General features: G+C 41.9%; 1 protein-coding gene across 3 annotated transcripts in view; it reads left to right on the forward strand.

The window, feature by feature from the left end:
• The window catches only part of FOCAD (focadhesin), a 377,756-nt gene that overhangs the window by 60,267 nt on the left and 298,532 nt on the right, over positions 1-18,957 (forward strand). Inside the window, exon 1 of one of the 3 annotated variants that reach the window (XM_077774671.1) lies at positions 14,897-15,082. The exons of the other annotated variants lie outside the window; for them this stretch is intronic. The gene's annotated coding sequence lies outside the window, so the exon portion shown is untranslated. Of the gene's footprint in view, positions 1-14,896; positions 15,083-18,957 lie in introns of those variants that run through there. 3 annotated transcript variants of the gene reach the window in all.

The raw sequence follows: 18,957 nt of genomic DNA on the forward strand, positions 1-18,957 counted from the left end.
GTTCTCTCCTCTTTGGCAACAGTTTACTCTCTGACTGTTTCTGTTTTGTTTTGTTTTATTCATTTATTTTGTTTTTCAGATTGCACATATAAGTGAAATCAGACATTGTCTTTTTCTGACTTATTTCACTTAGCATAAAGCACTTTAGGTCCATCCATATTGTTGCAGATGATAGGCTTTCATTCTTTTTTGTGGCTGAATTATATCTGGTGTGTGTAAATAAAATGTACCGTATCCTCTTTATCCATTCATCTATCAGTGGACATTTATTTTTGGTTCCTAAAAAAAAAAAAAAAAAAAAAGAAACCAAGAATGATAACTTCAGTTCTGATCACAATACATGTTGGCAATACGTGCTTCTTTAGGAGATGTGAAATCTATATTGTACATTTTTAATTTATTTTTTTTTATGTTTAGTTTTGAGAGAGAGAGCACACGCATGTGTACATGAGTGGACAGAGTGAAAGGGAGACGGAATCCCAAGAATGCTCCACACCGTCGGCGCAGAGCCCCACATGGGGCTCGAACCCACAAACTGTGATGTGACCTGAGCCAAAACCAAGAGTTGGATGTTGAACTGACTGAGCCCCCCAGGTGCCTCTATATTGTATATTTTTGAAAAAGTACTATAAATCTAGGGGTGCCTGGGTGGCTCAATCAGTTCAGTGTCTGACTTCAGCTTAGGTCATGACCACGGGTTTCTGAGTTTGAGCCCCACATTGGGCTCCCTGCTGTTAGCTCAGCACCTGGTTTGGATCCTCTGCCCCCATCACTCTTTCTCTGCCTCTTCCCCGCTCACGTGCTCTCTCTTTCAAAAATAAACATTAAAAAAAAATGTACTACAGATCTAGAGATGAGTAGTATAATAGAATACAGTATAGTTAAGTAAGTATAAGTGTGCATTTGCAATTCATGATAAGTTGGATGAAGGCAGTGTATACTGTGTCTACATGATAGGAAACAAGATTTGCTCAGCTAATAGGTCAAGGGCTATTTATCAGTTTTTCTCCCATTTAAGCTATTATTATTTTAAAACATTTTAAATTGTTTAAATTATTTAAAAATTTAAAACTATTTTAAAACAGTTAAAAGATTATTTGAAAACATTTTTATTTTAGGGAGAGCACAAATGAGGGAGAGGGACAGAAGGAAAGAGAGAGTCTTAAGCAGGCCTCACCCATATTGGGCTTGATCCCATGACCCTGAGATCATGATCTGAGTTGAAATCAAGAGTTCGATGCTTAACTTACTGAGCTACCCAGACACCCTTCCCACTTAAATTATTTGAAACAGGGGTGCCTGGGTGGCTTGGTGGGCTGAGCATCCAACTTTGGCTCAGGTCGTGATCTCACGGTTTGTGAGTTTGAGCCCAGCATCAGGCTCTGTCTGACAACTCAGAGCCTGGAGCCTGCTTTGGATTCTGTCTCCCCTTGTCTGCCCCTCCCCCACTCATGCTCTGTCTCTCTCTCTCAAAAATAAATAAAAATGTTAAAAAAAATTAAATTAAAGCTTAAAACAGACTTTCAAGCAATATGGGAGATCCCATCTAATTTCAAACAATAAGTTGAACATTGTTGTTCTTATAAATTGGGCCCCCTAAGCACTGTGCTTAATTTTGTAAAATTAAGTGTAAAAAGCATTAAAAAAGTGTAAAAAGGAGTGTAAAAAGCACTCCTCATAATTTTGTACCCTATTTCAAGTCCTATTGGAAGTAATAACATTACAGTTATGATTTTAGAATTTTGCTAAATTTATATTGACTTTTATTCAATTAGACTGAGTTCCTTTAGTTTTATATATTTTGAAGATGTTCAAAAGCTTTGATATTAAATACTGTATAATTTTCTGTTGTTCATGATGGGAAAATACTTCTTTAGGCCTAAGGAATTTAAGAATCCAAACTGCATAGTTAGTCAGCTGTTATTATTTATTTGGAGATTTGTCTTTTCATTTGCCTGGAGGCTAATGAAACATTCCACCCAAGGTTCTGAACTGAAGATTTCAGTTCTTTTCAGTTCATTAGAGTCTATCCTCTAATCTCTTTGGTTGAATAAATGAAAGCTTGCTAATTTGGCTGATAAACATGTTGAACAAATGTCATAATTGTGAATGTTGTAACTATAGTTTTGTTACCAGGTTTTCTTCTTTTTTTTAAATTTTTTTTAAATATTAAAAAAATGTTTATTTTTGGAAGAGAGACACAGAGTATGAGTGGGAGAGGGACGGAAAGAGAGGGAGACACAGAATCTGAAGCAGGTTCCAGGTTCTGAGCTGTCAGCACAGAGCCCAGTGGGGGCTCGAACTCGCGAACTGTGAGATCATGACATGAGCCGAAGTCTGATGCTTAACTGACCTAGCCACCCAGGCACCCCAGTTACCAGGTTTTCTCACTGTCACGGTGTACTTTTCTTTCCTCTCATTAAAAACTTTTTTCTTTGGCCTAGCTGCTTTCAGAATTTACTGTAAATTTTACTTTATTTAACAATCATTGAACAGGTTGATTTATGTAACCAAAACTTCAGGTTGTAGATTATGATATTAGGAGACACATGGAGGGAGTGGAAGAAAGTTTTTATTAAAGTTTTGCATTGTTGGGGTACCTGGGTGGCTCAGTCCATTAAGCATCCGACTCTTGACTTCAGCTCAGTTTATGATCTCACGGTTCATGGGTTTGAGCCCCATATCAGGTTCTGCTCTGACAGTGCAGAGTCTATTTATGATTTACTCTCTTCCTCTGTCTCTGCCCTTCCCCCTCTCGTGTGCTCGGTCTCTCTCAAATGAAAAAACTTAAAAAAAAAGTTTTGCATTGTTGAAACATTTAAGTAAATGGAGTTTTTAGAGTCATAGATAGTAAAGATACTGTATTTATTTGGGATGCCTGGCTGGCTCAATTGTAAGAACCTGTGACTCTTGATCTTGAGGTTGTGAGTTCGAGGCCCCGTTGGGTGTAGAGATTACTTAAATTAATAAAACTTAAAAAAGATACTGTATTTTTTTTTTTTAATTAAAGAGTATCTGCTCTGGTCCGGAGTCCCTAACTTCCCTTCAGAGAACTTAAAAGTACTGCGTGGAAACCACAGAGAGGTCCAGAATAGAGAGAAATGTTACAGTTAGAGGTATGCATAGTGTACTGTGGCAGACAGAGGAAAACTGTGAGATTTCAGGAGAGTCAGAGAAGGCTTTCTGGAGGCATGTTCACTTGAACTGAGTTTTGAAAGCAAGTAGAAATAAAACATTCTAGGCCTGAGAAAGGACTGAGGCCAAATTGACAGATCAGAGACAAAAGAGACTCTTAATGTATTACAGGCTGCAGAGAGAGATGAGGGTTAATATAACAAACAAAGGGCACATAATGAAAGGCCCTCTTTCCTACTGTTTTAAAGATTTTGAACTTTATCCTTGAGGCTGTGGTGATCCAGTGGGTAAGAGATTTTAAGTTGAAGAAAGTTAAGGTCAGTTTCACGTGGCATGGTGAGGAATGGATTGTAGTGGAGCAAGGCCCATTTGTGAAAGCACAGTAGGATAGAGCTCCAAATGATGCAGGGGGGTAGAGAGAAAAGGATGGATCCAAGATCTGTTAAGATGATGAAAGGGGAAGTCCAATTCGATTTGTGGGATGAGGAAAAGGTGGGAGTCAAGGATGCTTTCTAGGTTTATGGCTTCCCAAGGTACATATCACAGGAGGATTATCAGGAAACTAAGATCAGTCTCTGATGGGGGCAGTTGGCAGCATTGGCCTGGGGAGGAGGAGGTGGTTTCAGGCAATATAGTGATTAGGATGTTATCAGCGTGTAGGTGATAGTTAAAACAGTGGGTGGATAGATGTCGATACCTAAGAGAGAATGAGAAAGAATCAAACAAAAGAGAAACTCTGGGAAGTGCCACCATATAAGGAAGATGATCCAATGAAAAAGAATGAAGGAACAGGCTAAAGACACTGGAGCTCCAGAAGGCAAGGACATAGTGGGTTTCAGAAGGAGAGAATGGACAACTGTCAAATACCACGGAGGATGGAGGGCACTGTCTAGAGGTTTTAGGAAGGTCTACCAGACAGGCAAGAATCATTAGTTTGAAATGTTACTAGTTCATATAATTGCATAACTTTCTGTAGCGAAGTAGAAGCAGAAGTTATGTTTAGTTGGAATGATCCAGTATTTGGATTTGGTTATATACCCGTGGTAGGAATACAAGGGAGCTCGAAGTATTCGAGCTGTGGTCGACAGTGTTGGAGCATGAGGTTTCGGCTGCATAGAGGTGGTGACCAAGCCAAGAGGAGGCTGGAAGACTGATAGAAAATATTGGTTCAAGGGATTCAAAGTCTGGGTGAGGTGTGCGCGTAGGTATAAGGGAGAGAGCTGATAGAAGTACTCCAGAATCAGAGAAGAACATTGGAGTCTGAGATTTTAGGGTGCGAATAGAATGTAGGATTGGGCCAGGGATGTAGATGGCTGAAACGGAGGTGCTATGGAGACTGGTATATGAGATGAATCACTGACTTAGAAATGGACCCCAGGAGACCATGGAACCCAGGGTGGAGAGACGGATTATGGTTTCTGAGGGTTTAGATCACCTATACTAGTGATTAGTATATATGGGAGATGAAGATACTTGGATGGCATGAGCTCAGAGCTCTGAGAGTGAAAGGTAAGGCTCCTTTTGGGCCTTGGAGCTTGGAAGGAAGATTAGCTTTCACTGTGGTGGCCACCAAAGAAGGAGAGTGTAGTTTCCATTATACCTAAGAAGTAGGAGAGCATCTCCATGCTGTCACTGGAGTCTGCTTGAGATTCTCTCTCTCTCTCTTTCTCTCTCTCTCTCTTTCCCTCCCCCTCCTCCTATGCTTGTGCTTGCGTGTGCTCGTTCTCTCCCAACCCTCTCTTTAAACTTTAATTTTTTTATGTTTTTATATTATTTTTGAGAGAGAGACAGAGCATGAGTGGGGAAGGGACAGGGAGAGAGGAAGACACAGAATCCAAAGGAGGCTGTCGGCACAGAGCCTGATGTGGGGCTTGAACTCACAGTGTGAGATCATGACCTGAGCCGAAGTCGGCTGCTCTACTGACTTAGCTACCCAGACGCCCCTCAAAATAAACTAAAAAGAAGTAGGGGGAGCGTTTAATGAAGACGCTGAGCATCTAATAATACAGCTTGTTGACTATGGTATCAAAGTCCAAAAAGTGAGGACTGTTTAGTGTTTACTGAAGAAGAAGGCAGGTTAGGAGGAGGCAGGTTATGAGTAAGGCCGACCGAGTTTTTCTGAAGCATTCCTCTGGCTTGGGAGTTACACATAGTAGTTTGCATGTCAAGTTTGGATGAAGCTTCTTGTTTGCAGCTTCTGCCCCTCCCAGCAAGTCACCTTTGTTTCTGTCACTGTAGGACCGCAGGGAGAGCACTCTTTCTAGATTTCAAAACAACGTACGTTTCCAGTGAAGATTTGTGTTATTTGTTGGAGAAAGGAGAGGCAGTGGCCTTTTTGCTTTTTGGACTACTTTTTGACCTTCGGATTTCCAAAATGCTTTTCATCACGTGTGCCAGCTCTCCTGTGTCGTGGGTATGCCTGGAACGTTATGTTGACCATGTTAGGTTCGTTCTGGACTCAGGTGTGAAAAATGCCTTGATAAGCGATGATGATTGCCGTGGATTTGGGAGGCGGGCATATGTGCATCTACCTCGGATTTCCCTCCTGTTACTTCAGGGCCTCGAGTCCTGTTGAGCAGTCTGTGTTTCTAAGGACGATTCCTCACTCATGCATAAGATCCTGTTCCTTTTACCTCTTCAAAGATTTGGTTCCAGTTTCTCTCCTGCAAAATTCCATTTTCCCTCATTCCTGATGTAAACAGGTTGTTTCTCTTATCTTGAAATAATTACCTTTTGGGGAGCCTGAAATTACCTTTTGGCTGGCTGAGTCGGTGGAGCGTGTGGCTCTTGAGCTCGGGGTTGTGGGTTCGAGCCCCACATTGGGTGTAGAGGTTACTTAAAATCTTAAAAAAATAGTCTTTAAAGGGGTGGCTGGCTGGCTCAGTCAGGAGCATGCAACTTTTGATGTCAGGGTTGTGAGTTGAGCCCCACATTGGGTATAGAGATTATTTAAATAAATAAGCACTTAAAAAAAAAAAAAAGAACAGGCATTCCATGCCATTGATTTGAGATGTGGGGCTTGATCCCATGACCCTGGGATCATGATCTGAGCTGAAATCAAGAGTGCTCAACCAACTGAACCACCCAGGCACCTCTCCAAAAAATAAAATCTTTAAAAAAATTAAAAAAAAAAAATTAAATCCTTAGGGAAAAAAGTATCTTTCTTCACCCCATTTCCCCCTTATGTCACCACATAATTTCTTTTTCCCCCTTTATGGCAAAATTTGCATGTCCACTTACTTTCTTCTCTTTCTTCTTCGAACCCACTGTAATCCAGCTTCTCTCACCACTCTGAAAAAATGTGCTCTCCTCAAAGTGACTGTGGTTTTCATTTTGCTAAATCCAGAGGTCTGTTTTTGAATCCTCTTACCTGACCTATCAGCATTCTGCCCCAACTTTACTGAGATATCATTGACACATAGCACTGTGAAAATTTAAGAGAGGAGAAATCTAATAGGTGTTTTATTTATTTATTTAATTTGATTATTTTTTATTTTTTTAAAATTTGATTATTTTTTTAAAAAGGTGTTTTAAAAGTGATCACTCAGTGGGGTGCCTGAGTGGCTCAGTAGGTTAGGTGTCCAACTTTGGCTCAGGTCATGATCTCACGGTTCATGAGTTTGAGCCCTGTGTTGGACTCTGTGCTGACAGCTTGGGTTTGGAGCCTGCTTTACATTCTGTTTCTCCCTCTCTCTCTGCTCCTCCCCTGTTCATGCACGCGCCCTCTCTTTTTCTCTCTCAAAAATAAACATTAAACATTTTTTTAAAAAAATAATCACTCTGGGAGTTCCTGGGTGGCTCAGTTGGTTGAGCGTCTGACTCTTGGTCTTGGCTCAGGTTGTGATATTGCAGTTTGTGAGTTTGAGCCCATATCAGTCTCTATGCTGACAGTGTGGAGCCTGTTTGAGATTCGCTCTCTCCTCTCTTTCTGCTCCCCTCGAATAAATACATAAATAAATAACATTTAAATATGTATATAAATTTTATAAATATAAATGTATACAAAATAATAATCACTCTGGCTATGCCTAATATTTCAGTGGGCAAAGACAGAATAGAGCAATTAGAAGACTACGGTAGATTGCAAACAATGCTCCAAATTCCTCACATTTCCTATATGCACATTTCTTTACAAAGTGACTTTGTTGCTTCCCTCATAAAGAGGTAATAACCTATTTCTCCACAGCCTTGAATCTGGGCTTCTTGTGACTGCTTTAATCAGCAGCAGGGGAAGTGGGATTTCTTAGTCTCAGAGCCATGTGGCTTCCTCTTGCCTTTCATGAGGCCACCATGTTAGGAAGCATGGAGTAGCTTGCTGTAACACATGTAGCAGGGACAAGCCATCCCTGCTGAAGCCTCAAGACCACCAGTCCCCATTTGCCACATGAGTGAGCCTTAGCAAGACTCGCAAAAGATGTACCCTCTCTCCTCTTCTTCAAACCCAACCCAAATCGCCAGCCCCAGAATCATAAACTAATAAATGATTGTTGCTTTGCCTCACTAAATTTCAGAAGTGGGTTGTAATAGCTAGCTAACATAAAGGCTTGTTAGAACATCAAGCACATAGACAATGGGAGGCTCACACTAGAGTGAGAGTAGTAGTAATGAGACGATTCTAGACATATTCTGAAGGTATAGCCAACAGGCTTTCCTAATAGTTTATGCGTGGGTTGTAAGAGAAAGGGAAGAGTCAAGGATAACATCTAGGTTTTTGCCCTGAGTTATAGAAAAGAAGGCATTTCCATTAACAGAGATGGGGAACACCACAGATGAAGCAAGCATAGGGAATAATTCAGGACTTGAGTTTGAGCTTTTGATTAGTCATTCAAATAGAAACACTGAGTAGGTATCTGGATACACAGAGTCTGGATTTTAAGGAATGAGGTCCAGGTTAAAAATATAAATTTTGCAGCTGACCAGTATTAAAGACTGAATGATATGATTGTGGGACTGTGAGGTCTGATACCGAGCCCCGGGGCACTCCAGTGTTAGGAGGTCAGAGAGGTAAGAAAGAACCAGGAAGGGAAAAGAAAAGGGGTATCAGGTAGAAGAAAAAACAAAAATCGTAGTGTCTTTGATAATTAAGAGAAGAAGGTGTTTCAAGAAGGAGAAAGTGATCAACTTTTATTTTTATTAAAATTTTTTTAATTTATTCATTTTTGAGAGAGAGATAGCATGCAAGTGGGGGAGGGGCAGAGAGAGAGGGAGACAGAGAATCTGAAACAGGCTGCAGGCCCTGAGCTGTCCGCACAGAGCCCGATGTGGGGCTCGAACCCATGATTGGTGAGGTCATGACCTGAGCCGAAGTTGTACGTTTAACCAACTGAGTTACCCAGGCACCCCAGTGATCAACTGTTTTTAAAAAATGCTGATAGGAGGGGTGCCTGGGTGGCTCAGTTGGTTAGGTGGCCGACTTGAGCTCAGGTCACGATCTCATGGTTCATGGGTTCGAGCCCTGCGTCAGCTCTGTGTGGACAGCTCAGAGCCTGGAGCCTGCTTTGGATTCTGTGCCTCCCTCTCTCTGCCCCTCCCCTGCTCGCGCTCTGTCTTTCTGCCAAGAATAAATAATCATTTAAGAAAAATTTTAAAAATGCTGATAGGAAGTGGCAACTCTGGGACAGGCTGGAGGTGGGAGGTAATACAATGGTGGTGATCATTTAGCAAAAATGTCATGGTTTACATCTCTGAGTGAAGAGGCTGCTGTTAGGTAACTAAAGAGCAGACATTCCAAGCCATTGACTTGAGAATATGATATTCTTCCAAAGAATAAAGAACATTTTGGCTAAGCAGACCTCTGAAAAAAATTGATCACAGAAGTACTTGCAGGAAGAAGCCACGAATTTCCTTGGGTAATACCCAGAAGGCATGTGTTCCAATAGCTTTTCTGTAAAACACCAATGGGATATCCAGGCCTGAAAAAAGTTTGGTACCGAAAACCTACCTTTAAGCTTCTGCATCTCAGCATATGATTGACGCAGTTGTCTGAACCAAAGCCTTTGGTGGCCTCCTTTGCTCTTCGTACCTTCCACGTCCGATCCTTTGGCACATTTTGTCAACATGTATGTAAAGTCTGACCTCTTCTTACCATTGCCACTGCTGTTCTCCGAGGCAGTGGGGTTTCTCTCCCGGATTATTGCCGTAACCTCCTCATGGTCTCTTTTTCCATCCTTGCCTGTTCATGGTTTATTCTCCAGGGAAGCCAGAAAGATCTTTTTAAAATGACAGTCAAGTCTGACATCACCCTGTCCCAAACCCTGTAGGACTCTCTGTCTCACTGAGGAACCCCATAGGCCTACAGCGCCCTGTAGAGACTGACAAGATCTGGGCCCCTGGTCACTCTTTCCTCTCCCACCGCCCAGCTTGCTCATGGGTACCAACCACATTGGTGTCCTTGGTCTTACCTAAACTTGCTAAGCAAGCTTCTACCTCAAGGTTTTTGCCCTTAGTGTTCCTTTTGTCTGGAATGTTCATTATTTCCTTCCAGTCTTCTTCCAGATGTCACTATCTCAAAAAACAGGCCTTTTTTTTATTCTTTGACATGTCCAAACATAAAAGACTCCCCAAAAGGGGCACCTGGGTGGCTCAGTTGGTTAAGTGTCTGAGCTTTCGGCTCAGACCACGATCTCACAGTTTGTGAGTTCGAGCCCTGTGATGGACTCTGCACTGACAGTATGGAGCCTGCTTGGGATTCATTCTTTCTCTCTGCCCTTGGCTTCCTCTCTATCTGCCAATAAATAGATAAATAGATAGATAGATAGATAGACAGATTGCCCTAAAATGTATCTATTGATGATGCGTTTTTTTGTGGTATTATGTTGTATATACATTTGGAAAATTAAAAGAAACTAAACTCTTTGCACTGTAATTTAAGCAATTAAAAGTACCTAGCTTTTGTAAAGTTCCAGTTATGCTAGATGAATTAAGTGCTAGAGTGTATCACATAGTGCCAGTAGTTAACAATATGGTATTATGCACTGTAAAATTTGTTTTTGTTTTAGAGATTATTTTTATTTTTATTTGTATATTTTTTTGGAGAGCAGGAGAGGGGCAGAGGGAGAGAGAGAGAATCCCAAGTAATCTCCACGCTCCCACCGGCTGGCTGGGGATCATGACCTGAGCCAAAATAAAGAGTCGTAGGCTCAACCGACTGAGCCACCCAGGTGTCCCCAAAATCTGCTAATAGAGCAGATCTCATGTTAATTTTTTTTTTAACCACAGAACAAAAACAAAAGGATGCAAGACACGGAAGGTGTTGCATGTCTCTTACCTCAAGTATGCTGATGGTATCACGGGTGTTTGCATACGTCCCAGCTCATCACCTTGTACTCGTTAAATATGTGCATTTCTTCGTATGTCATATATCCATGAGTATACAGGAGCGCTGTGGAAAAATACCTACTCTCTCAACTGAGGCTAACTTACTTGATTAAAATGAGATTGGAGAAAGTTGCACATACTGGAGGAACACTTAATGTTTTTCAGGGACAGATGGATTAATTTGCTGGCAAACAATTTAGAATCAAAGGTAATTCTGTTAGCTTACTTGTTTGGAACTCTGCAGGACCATTATAGCTTCTAATAACTCAAAGGTGTGACTTTCTCATTAAATAGCTCTTAATAAGCAGTGTAATTGGATCAAGTGAGACTTTTTATCTTGGTGTGTGCTGTGGTGAAACTGCCTCTTATTACAATGATAAAAGACCATGGGTTTCAAGTGAATCGATAACATTACTATTTTTTTAAGATTTTTATTTTTTTTAAGTAATCTCTGTACACCTAATGTGGGGCTCAAACCCACAACCCTGAGATCAAGAGTCTCACACTTCACCAACTGAGCCAGTCATGAACCCCAAGGTCACTGTTTTTTTTTATTGAGACCCCAAAACTGACCTTATGGTTTTATTTGAAGAGAATGAATAATTTTTATGTAGTGTAAAAAACGTAATGTATGCCAATTGCAGAGGAGGTGGGGAATTAAATGTAGCTAATACAAGGAGGAATGTGATAGGTGGTAATCACCTATCATCTTATTATCCAGAAAGGAACTTTTCAATATTTTTGCATATTCACTTTTTCCTTAATCCTGTGTCTTTATATATCTAGTTTAAACTTGGTTGTGTTCATGATTGTTTGCAAAAATTTCTTTCTTTCTTTTCGAACTTTTTTTTAATGTTTACTCATTTTTTTGAGAGAGAGAGAGTGTGAGCAGGGGAGGGGCAGACACAGAATCCAAAGCAGGCTCCAGGTTCTGAGCTGTCAGCACATAGAGCCTGACACTGGGCTTGGACTCATGAACTATGAGGTCATGACCTGAGCCAAAGTCGGCCACTTAACTGACTGAGCCACCCAGGCTCCCTTCTTTCATTTTTTCTTTTAACTCCTCCATAAACATTTCCTTATATGATTAAAACTTTGTAAATGTATTTTCCATAAGTTATCAATATTTTACCTACATATTCCTTAACTTACCTTTTAGGTAAATCAATGAATAACTTTACACAGAAAATGATTGCTTTTAACCCTATTGTGTTTTTTTGTTGTTTTAATGCTTATTTGTTTATTTTGAGAGAGAGGGAGGGCAGGCACACATGGGGGAGAGGCAGTGAGAGAGGGTGAGAGAATCCCAAGCAGCCTCTACAGTGTTAGCATGGAGCCCAGTGCAGAGCCTGATCTCACAAACTGTGAGACCATGACCTGAGCTAAAATCAAGAGTCTGACACTGAGCCTCCCAGATGCCCCCCACCTTTGCATTCTTATACTTTTGAGATGGGAAGTGAATAGGATTTGAAGGCTATATGCCATATTTTAGGATGTAGCCAAGAAATACCAAACATAAGATCAAATGCTCAGCAAGGACCGTGACTGCCCACTCCCATACAGAGTGGGTTCCTTTTGACCTGCCTTCGACTTTCAGCTTTATTGTGCTAAGTTCCCTGTGGAATTCAGTTTGGTGGGTGGGACTTGGGGAGGCCCTTGTGGTCCTGGGAATCGTGCTGGTGCTGTCTTATTTCTGTGGCTTTGAGGACCTTTGCATCAGTTTGGAGGTACAATCTCATAGTGTTTGAATTTGGGCTGAGAGGCAGAAATAGTCTTTGAGGCTGAAATGAAGCTCTTTGAACACTGGCTTTCTTGTGAGTTGCTGGTCTGTAGAGCTGTGGCTGCTGTCCATCTCGTCAGTCATTTATTTCCAACATAGTGTTGAACAGTTTCATGGAAACTGTACATTTAAAATTTGTATGTATTGGTTTTAAAATTTATAAAATTAAAAAAAAAAATGCTTGGGATGCCTGGGTGGCTCAGTGGGTCAAGCATCTGATTCTTGAGGTCCTGATCCCAGAGTCGTGGGATCAAGCTGTGTTGGGCTCCACGCTCAGCCTGGAGCCTGCTTGAGATTCTCTCTTTCCCTCTGCGCCTCCCCTCCCACCACCCAAAAATTCCCCTGAGGAGCTACAGGGTCCTCTTCCTTCTCCTCCACCTGCTCTTCCTCTTCCTCTTTAAGTGTAGCTCTTTTGGTCAAGATTTTATTTTTAAGTAATCTATACATCAACGTAGGGCTCGAATTCACAACTCAGAGATTCAGAGTCATATGCGGTACTGACTAGCCAGTCAGGAGCCCCTAAATATAATTTTTAAATGAACTATCAGAGACATTCTACACACTGTATTCTGCCGGCTGGCTATCATCGTTTTATTCCAGGAGGCTCTTCTCACTCTTGCGTCTGCTGCTTGGTGTCTCCATGCGAATGTGAAATGATTTCCTAATAGTCTTCTGCTCAGGATGGTTGTGAAGGTTCACTGATACCTGATTATTCAGCACCCTACAAATAAAAACAGCTGTGACTCACGCTAGCAGTGTAGCAGAATTAGTAAATATTACTTCTTTGGGTAATGACATGCTTAAAATGCCTTTTACCCCCAGTGGGGAATACACAGAGGTGATACTGTGGGTTTCTAAAGGGTTGTGATACATAGCAGATTAAGGACATAGCTCTGATAAATACTAGCTGTCAAATGAAGCATTCAAGTAAAACTTAGCATGTATTCAGGTAACAAAGACCCAGTTTCCATCTCTATTAAATTCAGCTGGAAACAGTGAAGAACCAGTCTTGTGGGCTTTTGCTCGTGTTCTTTGACCTTTTTTTTTTAAGAAAATGTTCCAAAATGAATAACGGTGTAATAAAATCTCACTAATCTGGATTCTACTGATTTAGGATTTGGACTTGGTTCCTCTTGATACTACCTATAACAAAGTGATTTGCTCAGTTAAAAAACAAAACAACGAAAACCCTGGAGGAAGGGGTGTGTCTAAAGAGAACGAATTCTTTTCAAACCCTAAATGTGTTGGCAAGTGAATTCAGGTTACTGCGTTAATTTGGAAATAAAGTTGTTTAGGGTGGCTCAGACGGTTGAGCAGTTGAGGGTCTGTCTGACAATTGATTTCGGTTCAGGTCATGATCTCAGGATTTGTGAGGTCGACCCTGCATCTGGCTCCGAGCTGAGCACCCGGAGCCTGCTTGGGATTCTCTCTCTCTCCCTCTCTCTGCCCCTGCCCCACTCACACATACTCACACACACACACACACACACTCCCTCAAAATAAATAAACTTAAAAAAATTATTCACAAATATATTTTTCTACTTCTGGTTCTTTTTTAAAAATATTTATTTTTGATAGATAGAGACAGCATAAGCAGGGGAGGGTCAGAGAGAGAGGGAGACACAGAATCTGAAGCAGGCTCCAGGCTCTGAGCTAGCTGTCAGCACAGAGCCCAATGTGGGGCTCGAACCCACGAACTGTGAGGTTATGACCTGAGCTGAAGTTGGACACTTAACCGACTGAGCCACCCAGGCGCCCCTTCTGGTTCTTATTAATTTATTTTGGTCTTTGTTTCGTGAGTCCTCATTTGTGAGAAATATACAGATTCTTCTGAATTTCTCACTTTCTGTTTTGTAAAGTTGATCTGAAAGCAAAATAAACAACGGAATTCTAACGTTTTTTGAGCCTATTGTGTAGTAGCTGCGGTGCTCAACATGGCAACTCAGAAAACACTTGTACTCACTGCCTGTGGCCCTCCCGGCCCTGCAGTGGTGAACAGGACTCAGCTGTTTCTCTCAAGGAAACTCGAAAGTCCAGGGCAATAATGCAGCAGCAGGCTGTTTTGACAGATGTCGTCACTGGTGTCTGAGCAGGTACAGCTGCTCTCCAGATGACAGCTGGCCCCTTCAGAACGAGACGGTCTTCTCCATCTTGAGGACTGATTGCAGCCCCCACAGGGCTGGAAGGGACACTAGATACCGTCTGAGCCTTGCTCTGCACCTCAGCCGCTTCTTGTCCTTGCCTATGTGATGCCAAGTTGTAGTTCAAACCCTGTTTTCTGAGACGTCTGCGGGAACCGAGAAGGAACCTGCCGTAGCTTCCGTTTGATCTTTTTCTTCTGGACCTTTCTTCCAGAACATTCTGCCATTATTGCAGACTCTGTGTTTTTACAAGTGACCTCATCCCCACGGAAATTTTCTCAGTCTCATGGAGCTGTGTTGTGAGCTGTCACATGGTAGGGCCACCTGCCAGCCAGGCATTCCTTTGCGGAAGTGTAGCCGGCCACGTCTTTGTGGTAGTGCTTGAGCAATTGCTTGGCCAAATGATTGCTTTCATCTATTTCAGTGAATATTTACTTATTTATTTAAAAATGGAAAATGGGTTTTTAATAAACTGTTTTGTGCTTGCTAGGAAAAAAAAGAAAGAGGAAATTGTAAATATGGACGTGTTAATACACTGGCAAGAATTGGCATGGACTTCACGAAAGGTCCACACTAATCACCATGACCAGAGCAGCCAATCTTTGTTCTTTGTTAGATGCCCACTGGACTTAAACTGAAGGGTCTGCGATGAAATGAAAATACAAAGTCAAGAACATACATAAATGTGGGAGAGGTACACGGGATGAGGGTAGGTTTATATTGATTGTTTTGTGTTTTGTGCTCTGCATGGGACACCTTTTTTTTTTTTTCTTTTAATTTTTATTTATTTATTTATTTTTGTGGGGCTCCTGGGTGGCTCAATTGGTTGGGTGTCCTGACTTTTGATTTCAGTTCAGGTGACCATCCCAGGATCGTGGGATTGACCCCTATGTTGGGCTTCACACACAGCCTGGAGCCTGCTTCAGATTCTCTCTCTCTCTCTCTCTCTCTCTCTCTTCCTCTCCCTCTGCCCCTCCTCTGTCTGTGTGTGCTCTCTCTTCTCTAAAAAAAAGCTAATAGGGGCATGTGTGTGGCTCAGTCAGTTAAGCGTCCGATTTCGGCTCAGGTCATGATCTCATGGTCCATGGGTTCGAGCCCCGTGTCAGACTCTGTGCTGACAGCTCAGAGCCTGGAGCCTGCCTCAGATTCTGCATCTCCCTCTCTCTCTGCCTCTCCTCCACTCACACTCTGTTTCTCTTTCTCAACAGTAAATAAACATTAAAAAAAATTAAGAAAAGATTTTATTTTTAAGCAATCACTACACCCAGGATGGATTGCAATATATACAAAGATACACAGCTGTTTGCATATGCCGATGAACTACTTTGGGAACTCAGGTTTTTTTTGTTTTGTTTTAAAGAGTTGCTTGACTCTCTGGGATGCAGCAGGATGTAATAGGAAAAACAAAGGTGTTGGAGTCAGACTAAGAATAATAATAGCCAACATTTTGTAAGTGTTTGCTATGTGCCTGGTTGTGAGTAAAGTGCTTTAATGCGTTGTCGTCATTTGGCGAAAACTCTGTGTCAACTACACTTTATAGGGTAGCGGTTAGGAATGTGAGCTTTGGAGACCAATTGCACGGTTCATATTGGTGCTCTGCTTCTTACATAATTAGGCAATTAATTTTGACCTCTCTTTGCCTCACTTGGTTTTTCATATGAAAATGAGTATAATAATAGTAGTCCTGTCATGCGGTTGTTTTGAATATCAGATGAGAGAAGACACATAAAGGGCTTCGACGGTGCCTGCCTTGCACATGGTAGAACGCAATAAATCCTGGCTATTAATACCACTGTATCACCTTGGGCAAGTGGGAAGTGGGAGTTAATAATATCTACCTCGGAGTTACTGTGAAGACCCAATGGATTAGTTTAAGTGTTTTGTGGAGGGCTTGGCACAAAGGGGCTGTTTTATCCAGTCGGGCATTCTAAATCCTAGGTCTTGCTTTGGTTATTCAAGGACTCTTTATTAAACAGGTATTTGTTATGTGCTGGGGTCACTGTGGTAAAAAAGACTAGTTCCCTTGCTACAAGAGTTTGTCATTCATTGGGGGGGATAAAGCCGTGAAGGATGTAATGGTGGGTCACTGGGCGTAGTGGGTGGAGTGCTTCTTGAGGTGAAGGGATAGGGAAGGCTCAGTGGAAGATGTGAAGGGTAAGAAGAGTCTGCTGTTTCAACAAGAAGCCAGGAACACTTGAGGCTGAGGGTCCTGAGAGTTCCAGACCCAGACTTGGAAAGAGCTTGGGGGCTTCACCGAGCAAAGTGGGGGTCATTGTGGCAGAAGCCCCTGGACTGAGGGAGTGTTGTGAGACCAAATCATGTCTATGAGACCTGTAGTCATGCTAAGAAGTGTTGATTTTATTACAGAGTGTCGTGGGAAGCTACTGAAAGGTTTTCAGCAGGGAAGTTAAAAGTGTATATTCTGAGTGGGAATCTCATGTATTTTCTGACTTTGGGGCTGGTGACTTACATAAAAGATCCCACTCTAGTCTTTGATTAGAGATAACCTACTTATCACTAGAACTCAAGTTCTTTTCCATCATTCACCTCCCTTGACTATGCCGCATGGTATCACGGGAGGGAGGAAACATGCTTCTAGAGTATCTCCTATGTCAAGACCCTCTTGGCCCTTAGGCACATTTCATATTGTCGCCACTCTGAGGCAGGTTCCCTGTATTTAACCAATGAGAAAACAGACTCCGAGGTAGGAAGTGATTAACTGTAATCTGAATGGCTAGTGCTGGAGCCTGGGTTTGCATCCTGGCTTGTTCCTTATGAGCCTGCACCGCACCGTGAACCCCGTGTACTTTGCTGTCAGGCCAGGTTGCTGGGTCATGATGATGATGGAAGCACATGAGACTGTAAGCATCGTCAGATTAGAGGTGTTGCTCATCTTCACTATGGGTAGGCTTAGGGTGTGCAAAAAATATATGCTGTTGCTTCACTGCGCGCTGTATGTTTTTCAAGTTTTATTCATCTAAGTAATCTCTGGGGCTCCTGGGTGGCTCAAATGGTTGGGCATCTGATTCTTGGTTTCGGCTTAGGTCATGATCTTGTGGTTTTGTGGGTTCGTGCCCTGCATTGGGCTCTACATGGGCAATGTGGAGCATGCTTGGTATTCTCTCACCCCCTCTCTCTCTGCCCCTTCCCTACTCGCGCTGCCTCTGTCTCTCTCAGAATAAATACCCTCCCCCCCATTTTAATCTCTGCACCCAACATGGGGCTCGAACTCATGACCTCAACTCAAGGGTTGTATGCTCTACTGACTGAGCCAGCCAGGCGCCCCCAATGCACTGTTTACTTTATTTCAGAATGGTTGTCAGTGTCGTGATTATGTTGTTTTCGTGATTGTATCCATTCAAGACTGGAATATAGAGATAGTCTCCATGTCGGTCTTGGGCTATGTTGCCTTAGTTAACAGTGGGGAAATTTAATATATTCCTGTAAAATTCTTCTACTCATTTGATCTTTAGCTTTCATTAGTTAGCGCTAGGAATGCAGGTTAAAAATAACTAAACTGTAACTACTGCATTCTGCATGAATTTAATAATTTAGCTTTCATGGAAAATAAGAAATGAGGTTGAATGGTGACTTTGCAGCAATCAAGAAAAATGCTGCCTTTTAACCTGTAATTAGTCTACATAATTCTTTTCAAGAGTAAGAGCTATTTTGTTGGTGTACACTTTCCCAGGAGTCTAAATACGAACATTTTAATGGTTAGGTTTCTCCTTAAAAATGGCAGAAGTTTTTGGGGCGCCTGGGTGGCTTAGTGCGTAGTCGGTTAAGCGTCCGACTTTCGCTTGGGTCATGATCTCGCGGTTCGTGGGTTCAAGCCCCACGTCGGGCTCTGTGCTGACTGCCAGCTCAGAGCCTGGAGCCTGTTTCAGAGTCTGTGACTCCCTCTCTCTCTGACCCTCCCCTGCTCACGCTGTCTCTCTCTCTCTCTCTCCTAGAAATAAATAAAAAATATTAAAAAAAAAAATGGCAGAAGTTTTTACGTGGTCTAAAGGCAATTGCATCTATCTAGTTAAATTGCACTGGCCTGTTTGAGTATTACTGTTTCTATAAGGTGTTGGTAAAATGGCTAACAAAGGAATCTTTTTAAAAAAATATTTTTATTTATTTTTGAGAGGAGAGAGACAGAGCACAAGTGGGAGGGAGCAGAGACACAGAATCTGAAGCAGGCTCCAGCCTCCGAGCTGTCAGCACAGAGCTTGATGTGGGGCCGAACCCACAAACTGTGAGATCGTGACCTGAGCCAAAGTCGGACGCTTAACCGACTGAGCCACTCAGGTGCCCTGGTTATCAAAGGAATCTTTTATCATTTCTAAAATTTTCCTAGTTTGTTGTTCGCTGCATGACTTATTGGTGATGGATTTCTGTGCTTGCGGTAATTTGGTTTCATAAATTCGCATCCTTTGTTTCTGAAGAATGTGTTAGCATCTGAATAAATATTTTGGTAACTATTCAAAATCACAAAAACACATGTTCTTGTGAAAAAATTAGAAATTAGGAACAGGCAAAACCAAAAATCACCTGTAAATGACATTTTCAAGGCTTTTCCATGTCCACACGTGCCCAGAC

This window comes from Crocuta crocuta, unplaced genomic scaffold (genome assembly GCF_008692635.1).
Source record: "Crocuta crocuta isolate KB4526 unplaced genomic scaffold, BGI_CrCroc_1.0 scaffold425, whole genome shotgun sequence".
In the NCBI taxonomy this organism is placed as follows: Eukaryota; Metazoa; Chordata; class Mammalia; order Carnivora; family Hyaenidae; genus Crocuta; species Crocuta crocuta.